This window comes from Palaemon carinicauda, chromosome 10 (genome assembly GCF_036898095.1).
Source record: "Palaemon carinicauda isolate YSFRI2023 chromosome 10, ASM3689809v2, whole genome shotgun sequence".
In the NCBI taxonomy this organism is placed as follows: domain Eukaryota; kingdom Metazoa; phylum Arthropoda; class Malacostraca; order Decapoda; family Palaemonidae; genus Palaemon; species Palaemon carinicauda.
The window spans coordinates 136,355,108-136,372,867 of NC_090734.1; the positions used below are offsets into that span (position 1 = coordinate 136,355,108).

Here is a 17,760-nt window from a genome sequence, read left to right on the forward strand (position 1 = left end):
TGTTAAAGCTAATTTTACTCTAGTTTATTTTGACTCCACTCGTAGCTTAACTTTAACAATGACAACAAATGGTTTATTGAAACGATACAAGCATCAACTAGACTAGATCCATAAATAGTCACTAGGTTGGGGACCTCAATTGTAAATGGAAATCATGCAAATGTTTATTATTTTCAGCCATCTTTCTTTACTTTGCTTCCATGAGCCATCCTTTCTTTTTATAATCTTATTGTTCAATTGGCCCTGATAAAATAATTCAATTTTCTTCACAACAAGGACGGGTGTATTGATTGTCTTTGCATTTCGTTAGAAATGAATAAGAAAATATGAAACAATGCTTATGGGTTATGGCCCATAATCCTTTATGTCCATTTGCCGTTTTCGTTCAAGGATCGTGGAAAGGATTGAACTGGAATTACTGAATTTGGCGGCTGGTAGTCGCAACTGGAAGTGTGGAACGTCTGTATTTCTGTGAGGTGATTGATCAACGGTGATTAATAGACAATAATGGTCATCAATAATTGTTCATGGATAGCATATATTGTATATTGAAACGAAGACTATATATTGGCACTCACTGTGGTAGGTAAATTAGTCAGGCATTGTTTTTGGGGTCCATGTTCTTGTGGACCTGTAAATAGAATATATGATTGTTATATCTGTTAAAGATTTTTCCATTACATTGTTATGGTCATTGACAAATTTTGATAAGTAATTGTCATTTTGTAAGTGGTAAATGTTATGAAATTATGCTGGTTAACTTGAAGGGTGTGAAGTAGTGTCTTTCGGATGTTATTATTATTATTATTATTTTTTTATTTTATCTAGGGTGTTTGCCTTAGAGTGGCAGCCTTATTTTAATGCATAATTTTGATGGGATGAACTTCGCTTTTGGAATGTAGGGACAATTAATTACTGTATGTCAGAATGGTGCACGGATAAATATTTACGCAAGTAAGGTCACTGGTCGAATTAAGGTAATTTACAGTTTAGACTAAGGCTGGATTTGGGAAATGAAAGCAACGTTTAGCTACGCAAATTTGTGTTAAGACCTGTTGAATAGTTTTATGCAGGAAAGCCTTGCAAAAACAAAATTAGGAAACCACAGTTGGAGATCGGGATTTTGGGGCAAGGGGAAATAAAATGAGTGACTTTAGGGATGCATACTAACCTAATGACACCCACCTAACCTAACCTAACAGGTCTGGCCATTAATCACTTGGGTGGGCCACTTTGTCCTTCTGCGACTTCCTCCCTTTTTTTTTTTCAACTTAACCTCTGAGGCCATAGCACTTATTATGGAAAGTGAAGTACACGTATGTAACACTAATATCACATAGGTAGTGCTAAATAACTCCTCAGGTTCCAGAGCTCGGTATAATTCTATTCCATTCCATTCCAAACTTTGCGTAGGCAACTGGGTCCTTACTTAGAGGCATATGACACCAATTTTATTAGGAATAAGAGATTGCACAGGGTGATCTGCTTTTGCGTGACTTACAGTACTCTTCCGACATTTAGTATTAAGAAGCATAAAATATTTGTTACATTTATCATTAAATGTACTGATTCTGTTAAAGATAGATCAAACTACAGAAAAAGTTACTTGATGCTTGATTTAGCAGCATCCCAGTTTTCACAATTCAGTATAATAAAAAGCCAAGTTATGGTCTGACATTCTTACCCCCTAATGTATTACTAAAAAATGAAATATGACTAGGAGCCTTATTTTACGACAGTTAAGATCCTATAGGAACTTGCAAAATGTGACTGCAGTCCGTGACGCTCATTCAAGTTATTACTGTAACTATCAGACACGGTTCATAGATGACATTAAACAGGAATTGGTAATGATTTTCAATTTAATTTTACGAATTGCGAAGAAGTTTGACATGATGCTTCACAATAAACTTAGATGTCCCATGACTAAGTTTGATGTCGTTTGACGATCTTTAATGATGGTTGATGACGATCAACATCTTTTGACAATTTTCTACAGTGTTTTGTGGCATTCATCAATGTTTTAAGATGTTCAACCTTTTGCAACAATATTCAAAGTGCCCTAGATAAATTTAATCTTGTCTTTTAGTTAAGTTCTTGTGTGTTTGATAAATAATTTTTTTTTGAGAATTGCAAAACCGAATACAAATTTTACCAATTTTTATTTAAAGTGGAAATAGATTTAGGAATTTTTTATACCTACTTAGGCAAGAGGCCTATTTAACACAATGAAAATGATCAATAAGGGAGGGCACCTGGTTTGAAACTTTATTCCACCAGTGGTGCCACATCTCCAGAGATAGCCGGCCGACTGTCCAACCCCTCCCCTTTATACTCTCTGTTATTCTCCTCTGATTTATCACCATTTATATCTGCTTATCCCATCCAACACTTGCTTGTTCACATTACTGTTTTTTTTAACTATTATCTTAATTCACTTAATTCATAATTACACTTTTTATTCGTGATGTCTCCCCAGTTGCGCCTTTCCCCCTCCTGTAGCTTCTCCCCCTCCTCCTCTTGTACCTCGTCCTCTTGTACCTCGTCCTCCTCCTCCTCTTGTACCTCGTCCTCCTCCTCCTCTTGTACCTCGTCCTTCTCCTCCTCTTGTACCTCGTCCTCCTCCTCCTCCTCCTCCTCTTGTACCTCGTCCTCCTCCTCCTCCTCCTCCTCTTGTACCTCGTCCTCCTCCTCCTCCTCCTCCTCCTCCTCCTCCTCTTGTACCTCGTCCTCCTCCTCCTCCTCCTCCTCCTCTTGTACCTCGTCCTCCTCCTCCTCCTCCTCCTCTTGTACCTCGTCCTCCTCCTCCTCCTCCTCCTCTTCTTGTACCTCGTCCTCCTCCTCCTCCTCTTGTACCTCGTCCTCCTCCTCCTCCTCCTCCTCCTCCTCCTCCTCTTGTACCTCGTCCTCCTCCTCTTGTACCTCGTCCTCCTCCTCCTCCTCCTCTTGTACCTCGTCCTCTTGTACTTCGTCCTCCTCCTCCTCCTCCTCTTGTACCTCGTCCTCTTGTACCTCATCCTCCTCCTGCTCCTCCTCTTGTACCTCGTCCTCCTGCTCCTCCTCTTGTACCTCGTCCTCCTCCTCCTCCTCTTGTACCTCGTCCTCTTGTACCTCGTCCTCCTCCTCCTCTTGTACCTCGTCCTCCTCCTCCTCTTGTACCTCGTCCTTCTCCTCCTCTTGTACCTCGTCCTCCTCCTCCTCCTCCTCCTCTTGTACCTCGTCCTCCTCCTCCTCCTCCTCCTCTTGTACCTCGTCCTCCTCCTCCTCCTCCTCCTCCTCCTCCTCCTCTTGTACCTCGTCCTCCTCCTCCTCCTCCTCCTCCTCTTGTACCTCGTCCTCCTCCTCCTCCTCCTCCTCTTGTACCTCGTCCTCCTCCTCCTCCTCCTCCTCTTCTTGTACCTCGTCCTCCTCCTCCTCCTCTTGTACCTCGTCCTCCTCCTCCTCCTCCTCCTCCTCCTCCTCCTCTTGTACCTCGTCCTCCTCCTCTTGTACCTCGTCCTCCTCCTCCTCCTCCTCTTGTACCTCGTCCTCTTGTACTTCGTCCTCCTCCTCCTCCTCCTCTTGTACCTCGTCCTCTTGTACCTCATCCTCCTCCTGCTCCTCCTCTTGTACCTCGTCCTCCTGCTCCTCCTCTTGTACCTCGTCCTCCTCCTCCTCCTCTTGTACCTCGTCCTCCTCCTCCTCCTCCTCTTGTACCTCGTCCTCCTCCTCCTCTTGTACCTCGTCCTCCTCTTGTACCTCGTCCTCCTCTTGTACCTCGTCCTCCTCCTCCTCCTCCTCCTCCTCTTGTACCTCGTCCTCCTCCTCCTCCTCCTCCTCCTCCTCTTGTACCTTGTCCTCCTCCTCCTCCTCCTCCTCCTCCTCTTGTACCTCGTCCTCCTCCTCCTCCTCCTCCTCCTCTTGTACCTCGTCCTCCTCCTCCTCCTCCTCCTCCTCCTCTTGTACCTCCTCCTCCTCCTCCTCCTCCTCCTCCTCTTGTACCTCGTCCTCCTCCTCCTCCTCTTGTACCTCGTCCTCCTCCTCCTCCTCCTGTACCTCGTCCTCCTCCTCCTCCTCCTCCTCTTGTACCTCCTCCTCCTCCTCCTCCTCCTCCTCTTGTACCTCGTCCTCCTCCTCCTCCTCCTCCTCCTCTTGTACCTCGTCCTCCTCCTCCTCTTGTACCTCGTCCTCCTCCTCCTCCTCCTCCTCCTCCTCTTGTACCTCGTCCTCCTCCTCCTCCTCCTCCTCTTGTACCTCGTCCTCCTCCTCCTCCTCCTCCTCCTCTTCCTCTTGTACCTCGTCCTCCTCCTCCTCCTCCTCCTCCTCTTGTACCTCGTCCTCCTCCTCCTCCTCCTCCTCCTCTTGTACCTCGTCCTCCTCCTCCTCCTCCTCCTCTTGTACCTCGTCCTCCTCCTCCTCCTCCTCCTCCTCCTCCTCTTGTACCTCCTCCTCCTCCTCCTCCTCCTCCTCCTCTTGTACCTCCTCCTCCTCCTCTTGTACCTCCTCCTCCTCCTCCTCCTCCTCCTCCTCCTCCTCCTCCTCTTGTACCTCCTCCTCCTCTTTTACCTCGTCCTCCTCCTCGTCCTCCTCCTCCTCCTCCTCCTCCTCCTCTTGTACCTCGTCCTCCTCCTCCTCCTCCTCCTCCTCCTCCTCGTCCTCCTCCTCCTCTTGTACCTCGTCCTCCTCCTCTTGTACCTCGTCGTCCTCCTCCTCCTCCTCCTCTTGTACCTCGTCGTCCTCCTCCTCCTCCTCCTCTTGTACCTCGTCGTCCTCCTCCTCCTCCTCCTCTTGTACCTCGTCGTCCTCCTCCTCCTCCTCCTCTTGCACCTCGTCGTCCTCCTCCTCCTCTTGCACCTCGTCGTCCTCCTCCTCCTCTTGCACCTCGTCGTCCTCCTCCTCCTCCTCCTCCTCCTCTTGCACCTCGTCGTCCTCCTCCTCCTCCTCCTCCTCTTGCACCTCGTCGTCCTCCTCCTCCTCCTCCTCTTGCACCTCGTCCTCCTCCTCCTCCTCCTCTTGTACCTCGTCGTCCTCCTCCTCCTCCTCCTCTTGTACCTCGTCGTCCTCCTCCTCCTCCTCCTCTTGTACCTCGTCGTCCTCCTCCTCCTCCTCCTCTTGCACCTCGTCGTCCTCCTCCTCCTCTTGCACCTCGTCGTCCTCCTCCTCCTCTTGCACCTCGTCGTCCTCCTCCTCCTCTTGCACCTCGTCGTCCTCCTCCTCCTCCTCCTCCTCCTCTTGCACCTCGTCGTCCTCCTCCTCCTCCTCCTCCTCTTGCACCTCGTCGTCCTCCTCCTCCTCCTCCTCTTGCACCTCGTCCTCCTTCATTCCCCTCACCCTTCAATGCAACTCCAAGCGTCCACCCACGGGGCAAACATTTTCCTATTATCGCAGACCCTTTCTTTTTCTTTTACATTTTATTCCATCACACACTACACTCGCTTGACAGGAAACCTTCCCAGTCTGTCTCTGAGAAAGAAAGACAGAGAGAGAGGTTAAGAAGGTGGAGCAGGTTTGGAGAAAGAAGGCAAGCCAGTGATCTGTGATGTGGCACTAATTGTCGAATCTGTTTAAAACCTGATGTCCTCCCATATCGACTGTTCTTTTGTTGCATTGAGGTTAGCTTACTATTGTTAGCAAGATTAGCTGACAGAAAAAATAATGTAAAGTAGTGAGTAACTGTGGGTTGTTAATGAGTTAGGTACCCAAGTCAATAATGTTGGATTTAAGAACTTTTCAATTCTACAACCAATGCTTAGAATGCATCATGTTCTTATGTAGGGAACTGACTGTAGGTCTACGTCTGCATCATAAGCTTCAGATACATTTTAGTAACTTTTTGTTATCTTCCAAAGAAGATTTATTAATAAAGAAAAAAAAATATCTTCCCCTGGCTTACCTAAACTGTAATTTGTTTATAAACTAATACAAACCTTCGTCCTTTAATAGGAGATTGAATCAAGCGCAGCCGTAACTCGGTTGATAAAAACATATAATGAGGTGTTAGCAGTAGCTATTAGTTAGTGGCTGGGAGCTTGGAAGCCCCATTCCCTCTACTGGTACAATGAACAATCACTTTGATTCTTTCTGCCCAATAACAGTGCTTTTGAACATTTTCTTTCTTTAACTCTTGGACTTTGTTCCTGTTAATGATGCTGTGCTATGCCTTTGTCCAATCCCCTACGAATTCAAAAAGAAGACAGTATTTGGAGGAACAAGTTCTCCTTCCTGAAAGGATGCGCACACTTGTGTGCAATATGTCTCCGAGCGAGCAGTGGGTTTGGAGTCCAATTTGGAAAACCCTGCCTTGCCAGACATTGTCTATGCTATGTACTCTCACACTAGCACGATTAGAATTGGCAAGCTTGTGTCGCATCTGTGACAGAACTTCACACAAACTTTTAGTGCGCTCTTCTCAATGGGTGATGTTTCCGTACATCCTGAACACGTGATCATGATTACGAGCGTGTGTTTGATAATCCCAAAGCTAGCGATAATAACAGGCATGCTGATGTGAAGTACTTGGCTTGGTGCACAGTGTGCAAGTGCACTAGAATTGTGTGCTCTTCTATTACCTTCCCAAATGAATAGAGGATAGCTGGTAAAAGAAGCGCACTAGAATGCAACCAACGTATGCATTCAGCCTGGGTTATGATTCTTATGCAATGGAGGAAAGCTACTCTTGATTGTGTTTGCACCGATAAGTGCCTTTGGTTAAGGCACGTAGTCAGCTGACTTTGTACATCCTGCTGGTTGGAAGAAAGCTTCGCTGCCACCCTTCCTTTTCCCAATTGAACGATTACTGTAGTTCTTTAAGGCTAATTGCTAGTGAGTTTCATGAAAGTCACTATTACTGTTTCTCTCCATGTGGGAAAGACAGTGTTGTCCAATCCTTCACCAAGGACTAAGAAAGAGACGGTGAGATTATGCGTTACTTTGCTTTCATCTCTGTAGGTTGTGATTACAATCGCGCATCTGTTGGTAACTGCGCATTCTTAGGGAAACTCCATCTCACCCGTTCAAAACTGCCTGCTATCGGCCTCACGCCATCTCGCCTGCTCGTTATCGATCACACCTCTGCTTGCGGTCTCATTTTTATTTTTGCTTATAGCAGGAGTTGCGCCTTACTTTGAGCAGTCACATGCTAGTGCACTCCTATCTATTTGCACACATGTTTGGTCACCGGATGGCATATGAGCTTCTGTTCTCAACATGCTTACACCCCCTTTACTCGTGGGTATACATGGGATGAATAATAGATGCATGCAAGCACCCTAATACTTTGGGCTCTCAGCACAGTCCAATAACTGTTGCTGAACGTAGGGAAAGTACTGTACTCTGGGAACGATTGATTGGGCTTTGCCGTTAAATCCTCACCCGCAGATGCATAGGTGATCAAGATTGCCAAGATTCATCTCCTATGTTGAAAATTACAGGCTGCCATCAATTGAGTTTGTCTATGGTCGATCCTTTTGACAGGACCGAACCAGCTTTGGAGCGTTTTTCATCCAGGCAACCACTTTTGGATCCTGAGTCTTCTGAGGGTGTTGTCTGCTCAGAAGTGATAGGAAATACCTTATTCGCCCTTTTTGAAGGGATCCAAAAGCAGTGAGAGCAAAGACTTCAAGAAGAAGGCCAAGAGATTGGCTGACTCTCCTAGGTCTTCTTGTAGGAGAGATCCTGACTATCCATCTTCCCCTTGTTTGCCACTTAGTAGGTGAAGGAGTTCATCAGCAAAAGGCAGAGTTTCACCTGTTAGGGCTTTCAATTCTCCAAATAGGGAAATTAGAATTTTTTTAATCCCTGACCCTCTTTCGCCGGCTGGGTACAGTGTTCTAATAGGAAGACGAGGAGCAGCCCAATTCTTCTTCAGAGAGGAGCAGGACGGTTGCTGCAACCGGAACAAGTCCAAGGAGACGAAGTCAGTCTTCCTCTCTTCAGGTCCTGCCCCTGATCAGGAGGGTTAACGACTTTGGCAAAGACCCTAGATCGCCGATTAAAGGTAGGAAAGCAAGAATAGACAGACTGTAATGCTTCCCAGGGTTCGAGACAATGACTAGAACTCTCGTGGTCTGAGCGAGCTAGCTAAGAAGTCATTCGACAAGGTCGATATGCAGGTATTGGCTCAGAAGACTCCCTGAAAGCAGCCCAATTTTCTAAAATTCTGCCACTGGTTTTTCCCGAGGTATAGGCACTATTACACAACACAGGACTCTTATCCCTCTGCTTTAGCTGGGCACCCAGTGGTCTCTACCCTGGCTTCATCCATTTTGGCCAAGAAACTAGCTGCTCAACTCATTACTTTATGTTCACAGCTTTGGAGGCCTGTGACATGGAAGCTGCAGCATTGTCTACTCTGCTAGCAGCTTTCTGGTTACATCATTGGTCAGGTACCAAGGGATACTTACGGTAAACTCTGTCTGAGGCAGAAGCTGTGGAATTTTTATGTTGAACAAGCTGACATAAGTCTTTTTATAGTTTATATACGAAATATCTGTTTTGAAGTTGCTACTGTTTCTAAAATATTTTATTTTGTTCATTATTTCTCCTATCTTTTTATTTCCTTATTTCCTTTCCTCACTGGGGTATTTTTCCCTGTTGGAGCCCTTGAGCTTATAGCATCTCGCTTTTCCAACTAGGGTTGTGGCTTAGCTAGTAATAATAATAATAATAATAATAATAATAATCATGATGATGATAACCGATGTTATTACAGATAATCTTAACTAATGCGTATTTTTATTGTTAGTTTGGAAACAGAACAAATGCCTGGTACTGTCAAAAGCTGCCAAAACAAACTATGGTACTTAACATTGGTAAGGGTGAAGTAGCAACGTCAGTCATGTTGAATTAACGACAATCACTTCGAAAAAACACTGGGCAAAACACTTATCAACTTTGCGGTCAAGTCCAAAACAGAAGGATGACCTGGTGAGCGCGAGTGGTAGGTGTCGGTAGGGTAACCCAACTGTATTCTCTAGGGCCTGTCACGGCCCTCCCCCTTTGATGAAGGGATTATCTAAATGGAAGACAGCCTGTGAATAGTGTTTTCAAACGCCCTTGTTAGATATACGACATCAACAAGGTGCTCGCGCGAGGGTTGTAACCTCTGCATTCCATGCTTTTAATTTTCTCTGGTATATTTGGAAGATTTATATCAGAAAAAGTACAAAGAAGGACTTTTTCGCCGGGCGTCACAGGTCTCTCCCCAGAAATAGATTTTTCCTTCGTCAAAATCCCTTTATTCCCCCATCCTTCTAGCTGGAGGAAAGGATGGATGTTAATGTAAACTCAACAATTTATTATTGCCTTGCATTACAGATGGCTTCCCGCAAGGATATAAGGATACATGACCAACTATCATTAGACAATACTTATCCTAGAGCCTAAAATGGTGCTATAGAAAGTGGATTGATGTCCTCACTTTTGGAGTAGAGTGAGAATACCACGCAGAGTGCTTAGACATCCCAGGATTTTGGCCAGCAGTTTGCGACTTCCTCCTCACCTAAGGATAGGTCTCCTATTAGAGGATAAAGGTTTGTGTTCAGGTAGGAACAAATCACAAATTATAAAAGTTTTTATTTTTCCTTACTATACAAACCTGAGTTCTTTACGTTATACTTCCCATACCATCCATCTTGCAAGGTCTAAGCTGCTGCTCTGTGATCTGGCAAGGGGCTGGGGCTTATCCACTACCTGCCAGTAACTGCTGACAACAGAGGAACTCCACTGCCTTTACAATTAGCAATACCAGAAAGCAGAAGAGGGCATGTCTTCGGAGGAGTTGGAGGAAAAGGATCCTTAAAAAAAATGCCAAAGTGGGCTGAGTTTCAGATATGTTGAAAAATTTCATCCAGGTTAGGCAATACTGTAGTCATTTAATCAGTCCATTTTTATAATGGCAATGCATTAATTCATTTCAGAAGTCTCATAAAAGGCAGGAAAAAACAAACCTTGATCAGTTTTTAATGAGAAGACTCCCAAGCAAATCAAAGCTAGTGCCATGAAAGAGATTCAAGTGAGATAATTCCAGAAAGGCAGTTACATGTGTTTAGTTAGATGGGGGACTCCACTTCCAAGGGGTACTTGCTACCACCACCTCGCCACCTAATCAAGCCATCACTGTATTTGATAAAGGTAAAGTGAAGTTGTGTCCTTTTATTATTATTATTATTATTAAATGCTAAGCTACAACCCTAGTTGGAAAAGCAAGATGCTATAAGCCCAGGGGCCCCAACAGGGAAAATAGCTCAGTGAGGAAAGGAAACAAGGAAAAATAAAATATTTTAAGAATAGTAACAACATTTAAATAAATATTTCCTATATAAACAATAAAAACTTCAAAAAAAACAAGAGAAAGAGAAACTAGATACAACAGTGTGCCTGAGTGTACCCTCAAGCAAGAGAACTCTAACCCAAAACAGTGGAAGGCCATGGTACAGAGGCTATAGCACTACCCAAGACTAGAGAACAATGGTTTGATTTTGGAGTGTCCTTCTCCTAGAAGAGCTGCTTACCATAGCTAAAGAGTCTCTTCTACCCTTACCAAGAGGAAAGTAGCCACTGAACAATTACATTGCCGTAGTTAACCCCTTGGGTGAATAAGAATTGTTTAGTAATCTCAGTGTTGTCAGGTGTTTGAGGACTGAGGAGAATCTGTAAAGAATAGGCCAGACTATTCGGTGTCTGTGTAGGCAAAGAGAAAGAACCGTAACCAGAGAGAAGGATCCAATATGGTACTGTCTGGCCAGTCAAAGGACCCCCTAACTCTCTAGCGGTAGTATCTCAACGGGCGGCTGGTGCCCTGGCCAACCTACTATTTACTCATTCATTCTATTGGTAATAACTTTTTATTATTTTGATATGCTCTATGTACTGTGCTGTATTTTATTATTGTAAAAAGTCCATAATAAGTCTCGCTAATAGGGAATTAATTCATTTTATATCCTTATTCTTAGGGGAAAAAAATTCTGTGAAAATACTTTTTTCCTGCAAATTTACCAATTAAAGTTTGCTTTTATGTATTGCTGCATTACCACGAGCACTTAACTTCTGATATCTTGAAAAAGAAACTGAAAAAAACTAAAGATTGGAGTTTCAATATTATTTTTATACTCACATGAGATATCTTATTAGAAGCTACTAGTCAGTGTCTATCGTAGAAATTTAAGATATCCCATTTTCTTTCTCAAACATACTGTAGTCTCCCTTTTTAGCATTGTATTGCCCCTATGCAGCAGCATATGGCAAGAAGGTACACAAATGATGCTAGTTTCAGTTTATTCGTCAGTAGTAAACATGTTGGATGCATCATTTTATCTCCTTGAATCACATTTTAGATTTTTATCAGTGCTAGTTAACTGTAGCTTAATCGGGGATGTCTTCTGGATTTGTTATGCATTTTATGAGTATGATTATAGTAGATGTTCTAGATGTAAGAACTTAGCAGCCCCTCATTGATGAATATGAGTCTTAAGTCTGAAAAAGTTCATGAATAGGACTAAATGTAAAAGGAAAGTAACTTTCATTCAGGGAGCATCTGGAGAAGATTAGTTTAGTAGATTTAGGTAGTGATGGGATGGTACTGCACAAGCTATTTGTGGACCCTGAAGTTTTTAGTGATTTGCTTAATTCCCTGTTTTCACCTTCAAGTGTAAAATTAACTTTCTTCATGCACCTGAAAAGGCCAGCTCTCTTTTGAGCAGTGGTGGTGATCCTAGCCTAACTTACCCTGATCTGAGCCCTAGGCTAACTCCTTATTTGTTCCTACACTAAATACAAACCCTCATTCTTTACTATAGGAGATATTCTAGCACGAGCTGGAAAATACGGCAGAAAACCTTAACAATGTCGTTAACGACCGGGCCGGTAGTTATCCATCTGTTAGGGGTGGGGGACTGCCGGTCGGTAGCTGCTGAATACCTTCAATCGAATTCTAGCCGTCGCAGTGGTAACACCGCTGTGCCTGCTTTTGTTTGACTGGCAGACTAGCCTTTCTTTAGTGTGTTTTTGATTAACTTTTTCTTTTTCTTTTCTTTATTAGATGTGATGTCCTATATTATGAGGAAGTGTCCCGGGATTCCCCCGAAATCTTGTGGCACTTTCATGTCACCACCGGAGGTGGATCCTCATTCCCTATGCCCTTCGTGCAGAGGTCATAGGTGTTCTGAAGGCTCCCCCTGCCAAGTATGTAGAGAATGGTCGCCCTCTCTGTGGGATAAGTTTGTGAAGAGGAAGAAGAAGAAATCCAAGAAGGATTCGTTACCTCCAGGTTTGCCGTCGAAAGGTAAGGAGTCTCGGGCCTCTTCTTCGGCCTCTCGATCTCTCCCTTCAGACTCTTCCTTGCCTCCTTCCTCCGGGGGGAAGTCAAGGAAGAGCGGCACCATTGACTTAACCCCCATTCCCCCTGGTCAGGCGGATCACGTTGCCCCTCCCAGTGGGACAATTTCTTCCACCATCAGGAATAACTCTATTACCGCTTCTATTCCAGATCACGTACGAGCGGTATGGCCTGCCCTTGGGCTTCCTGGTTCTCCTTCGGTGGAAGTGTGGAACCAGTTCCTCGCGGGCACAGTCTTACCTCAGGTCCCTTCTGTTTTGGAACCTTCGGGAGTTCCGGACCTCGCCTACATCCCGTCAACCCAGTCGGCGGCCGCTGAAGTGACAGCAGATGTTGTAACTTCAGCTCCCGTGACGCCTACTTCGCTTCTTGCTTGCGCTTCTATGAAACCACAACGTCGCAAGGTCGATCATCACTATACCTCCTCCTCCTCCTCCTCCTCCTCCTCCTCCTCCTCCTCCTCCTCCTCCTCCTCCTCCTCCTCCTCCTCCTCCTCCTCCTCCTCCTCATCGTCTTCGTCCGCCTCGGAGGCTAGGAGGGAGAGAGAGAAGAGGAAAAGGAGAGCTCGCTCTCCTTCGCCCAGACGTTCTCGTCGGAGAGAGAGGGGACCTAGGGAGAGACGTCATCGTTCTCGCTCTTCCTCGCCTTCTATCTCTTCACGAAATGTCTCGCCGAGAGATGATAAGTGCTCACGTCATAAACATAAGAGTGCATCCTCGCGTCATCGTTCTGCCTCGCTATCGTCTTCCTCTCACGAGGGATCATTTAGGCTCTGTAAGAAGAAGAGCTCTACGATATGTTCTCGCTCTTCGTCACGAGAGAGTTCTCCTAAGCATAATAAGCGCTCCCGTTGGAGCGATTTTTCATCTAATCGCGCCCAGAGCGCGACCAAGGAAAGAGAGCCCTCTGAGCGCGATCCCTCTCCTTCACATATTAACTAGAGGAGCTCAGATTGCTCTAGGGAGGGGAGAAAGAGCACTTCTTCTCGCCGTCGCTTTGTATCAACAGAAAGAGAGCGCTCCCGTCCTTCAACCTCCCGATCGCGCAAGTCTCCGGACATATCCGCACGGGGTCATTCACCTCGCCCTCGTGTTTCAGACAGAACAGCTCCGGTTCCCGTACTTCCTAACGAGTTCCAGAATATGAGCCTCACGAGAACCTCGGAAGAAGACGCAGGGGTTCAACCCATCTTCTCCTCGATTGAAAACAGAGGAAAAAGGCCAGACCGCCGATCAATGCAACCTCTTACTGAGACAGTTCCGTTAATTCGGTCGCCTACGCCTAGACCATCGACTTCCGGGCAAGATCAGTCGCGCGCGGCGCCATTAGCCAGCGCTCGGCCTTCCCTTGGAATAACGGCAATGGAGTATTCTACTTCGCCGTTACCTCCATACACTCGGGCTTCTATCACCATCCCTCGCGAGGAATTAGCGCGACCGGAAGATTCCTCGGAAGAACAACCATCAAAAGATTTAGTCCTTTCTGAGGGCTCTAAGAACGACGTGTAATATCTCAGGCCTCGGGGATTTACATCTGTCACCTCGACATACCGACGCTCCAGCTTTAGGCAGACTATGTCGTCCTCCACCTAACCCTAAGACCAGAATTGAACTTCCCTGGTCTATTCACACTGCAGGCCGTCTGAGGAAGGTCTCGCAGGTGGTCTCGGGGGAAACGGGTTCCTTGAAGTCTCAAGGATCCCATAAACTAATGCAATTTTCATTTTCGAGGCAAAAGCGTTTTTACAAGGCCAGAGATGCCAACCCTTCTCCTCTGACCCTGGATACCCTCACAGCAAGGCTCATACCTAGCTGCTCTGCAGAGAGACTCTCTTCTCTCCCAGTCTCCTTCACCGCCACTGAAGCCTCGGCAATGGAAGCAGCGTCAGTGTCCCTTCTGGAGGCATTATCTGGTTTGACACTTGGTCAGGCACAGTCGGCTACCTAGCGAGTCACGAAGACCTATCAAACCAAAACTCCATGCAGTCCCTGCAGGAAGTCCTAGCTGCTGGGGCCAAAACAATGGACTTCCTAACTGCTACGACTGCAACCATGTGGGGCAACTGGATTCTAAAAAGGAGGGAATCAGTAGTTTCCAGACTTCATAGGAACATCGGTAAGACTAAGAAGTCAGATTTGAGAAACTCTGATCTTCTGCAACCTCTCCTCTTTTCTAAACAGGCTGTTTCCTCTGCCTTAGATACTTGGAGGAAAGAGACGCAGGACACCGCAATGCAAAAGGGTGCTTCCCTTCGCACAATGCAACAGCAACCAACTCCACAACCCAAAACCACAACCGCAACTCCACTCCCAGCCAAGAGCCTCAGCCGCTCCTGTGGGCAGAGGAAAGTCGGCTCCTCCTAAGGCTAAAGGCAGAGGGAGGAACCCTAGACAGAAATAGGGTCACGGCTCCCCCCTCACAGTTGGAGGAGGTGGAAGGCTATGGGGGCCATGCAATGGACCATCAAGGTGCTTCGTTAGGGGTACCGCATCCCCTTCATAGACTCTCCTCCTCCTCTAATTCCTCCCCCGATCTCGTCCTCCCAGATCCCTCGGGATCCAGGGAAACAGCAAGCCGTAGCTCGGGAGATCCAGAGCATGCTTCTAAAAGGCGCCATTTAAGAGGTCTCCAATGCCTCCCCGGGGTTTTTCAGTCTCCTCTTTCTGGTAGAGAAAGCCTCGGGAGGTTGGAGACCAGTAATCGATCTCTCGACCTTGAGCCTGTTTGTGAAGCAAACTCCATTCAAAATGGAGATAGCAGCCTCCGTGACCCAAGCGATGCGTTCAGGAGACTTTATGGCATTGGTGGACTTAAAAGATGCATATTTCCAAGTGCCGATCCATCGCACATCTCAGAAATTCCTGCGCTTTCTTGTTCAGGGTCGAATCTTCGAGTTCAAAGTCCTATGCTTCGGCCTCTCGACCGCCCCACAGGTCTTTACGAAGGTTTTCGAACTAGTATCTTCGTGGGCTCACAAACACGGAATACGTCTGCTAAGATACCTGGACGATTGGCTACTCCTGGCCTCGTCCAGGGGGCTAGCTCTGGATCACCTGAGAAGACTTCTAGACCTTTGCAAGGACCTGGGGATCCTTGTAAATGCAGAGAAGTCTTGCTTGACTCTAACCCAAGTCTTAAACTATCTGGGTATATCCATTAACCTCAACCAAGTTATTAAGAAGAAAACCTGCAGTGATAGGAACCAATGAGGGTACCGGTCTACTGGCAGCTGAACCTCTCACCAATATTTCTCTTTTTGTGTCTAGGTTAAGCCCTCTTGTAAATGAAGATGAATTGAAAATCCATGTCATAAATGTATCTGGTAAAAATTTAGTTCAATGTCAGAAACTCCAAGCAAAACATGACAATTATGTTTCCTTTAAAATATCAATCGAGAGCATTGAAAAGTGTAAAGTAACTAACCTTTTCCAGTCTGTTAATTGGCCAAAAGGCGTAATGGTAAGGAAATGGTACGAAAAAAGAAATTAATCATGGCTTCAATTAATATAGCAACTTTTAACTGTAGATCTGTCAGGAAAAATGTCCACGTTGTAAAGAATTTATGTAATAACTATAAGATAATAGCATTGCAAGAAACATTTTTGCCACAACAGGAGAGTAACTTTTTAAACAATATTGATATTAACTTTGATTCCATATCGTCGTCACCAGTAGACCTAAGTCAAGCTCTGGTGAGAGGAAGGCCATATGGGGGACTAGCTTTTTTAGTTCATGAGGAGATCTCTCCGTATGTCAGGAAAATACCCACAAGAGATGAACGCTTTTTATGTATAGATATTAGTCTTGGTGGTAGTACGATAAGGGTTATCAATTTTTATATGCCCTATTATAACGGTTCTAATACTGAGGAATACTTAAATAAATTAGGGAAAATTAAATGTCTATTTGAAGAACATCAGAATGATCATGTTATTGCTGTGGGGGATTTTAACGCTCACATTTCATCCGAATTTGGTGCAGAATTATTTGGGTGGTGTGATGAATACGACTGCTGTGCAGCCGACATCACCTCATTACCACATGATACCCATACGTGGGTAAGCGATACTACGGGTCACACGAGGTGGCTGGACCATGTCGTGTGCCCTGACTCCCTCTTGAGTGCACTTCGATGTTTTAAGGTTTTTTACGAGGAGATAGGCTCAGACCATAAGCCTCTGGGTTTTAAACTTTGTGTACAAGATTTTTCAGCATACAGAGTAGCAGGGACCAATAATCGGAGAATAACTTACGAGGTTAGAAATAATGATGAATATAAAGTTCGAAGCGAGAAGACACTAAAAGAAATAGAGCTTCCAGTTGAGGCAATTGTCTGTAGAACAAGGGGATGCAGAGACAGAAACCATGTATTTCTAATTGAAACATTTGCTGTCGATCTTGTTGATGCATTGATTAAGAGTGGGGATACAAAAAATACCGGAAAGGTATATAAAAGTCATGGAATACCAGGCTGGAATGAAAACGTCAAATTACACCACGTTACAGCCAGACAAAAGTATTTATTATGGAAGGAAATGGGAATGCCGAGATCGGGTGTGCAATACGATGAGATGGTCCTGTCTAAACGAAATTTTAAAAAGGCACTCAAAGTCTGCAAGAAGACGGTAAACAAAACAACAAAGGAAAAAATCGCTAGAGATATGAGCAGGAGAAATCCTTGGAAAACAATAAACAAAATAAGAAAGAAAACTACTAAACTACCGGTTAGTATTGATGGAATAAGGGGAGAGTCAAACATAGCAGAAGGTTGGAAGAATCATTATGCTCATATTATGGAAGGCACGAACCATCCAAAAATGTCTTTATCGATGGAAAATGAAGATGAAGAAAGCACCATACCAATTGTTTCCGTTAGAGACGTTCAAGATGCTTTAAAATCCCTTTCGTTAAATAGTGCCCCGGGCCTTGATGGAATCACAGGGAATCACTTACGATATGCCCATCCAACTCTTTATGTGCATCTGTCACTTTTGTTCACTTGTTTGTGTAGACATCACTTCGTATCAAAAAATCTGACTGAAATAAAAATTCTGAATTTAGTTAAAGATCACCATAAGTCTCTCTCTGATAAGAATAACTATCGTCCAATAGCCCTTGCCTCTATTATTTCTAAGCTATTTGAATGCATCATCCTACAAAGATGCAAAGACTTGTTAACAACTTCCGATAATCAATTTGCTTATAAAACTAAACACAGCACTGATATGGCCCTTTTTCTTTTTAAACAAACATGCCAGTTTTATAGGTAAAAAAACACACCAGTTTTTGTATGCGCAATGGATATGTCCAAGGCTTTCGATAAAGTGTGTCATGAAAGATTATTTCAAATTTTAAAGAGAAGACATGTGCCATTTTACATTATAGCACTGCTGCAGTACTGGTACAAAACTCAGGACTTTAGAGTAATGTGGGGTAATAGTCTTTCC

General features: G+C 44.9%; 1 long non-coding RNA gene across 3 annotated transcripts in view; it reads left to right on the top strand.

Moving 5' to 3' along the window:
* Positions 1-444: 444 nt before the first annotated feature.
* LOC137648814 (uncharacterized) overlaps positions 445-17,760 on the top strand; it is a 53,387-nt gene continuing 36,071 nt past the window's right edge. Inside the window, exons 1-3 of one of the 3 annotated variants that reach the window (XR_011045710.1) lie at positions 445-582; positions 9,295-9,521; positions 9,897-10,110. This is a non-coding gene — a long non-coding RNA (uncharacterized lncRNA). Of the gene's footprint in view, positions 587-9,294; positions 9,522-9,896; positions 10,111-17,760 lie in introns of all 3 variants that reach the window. The other 2 variants (XR_011045708.1, XR_011045709.1) reach the window with 2 other exon arrangements.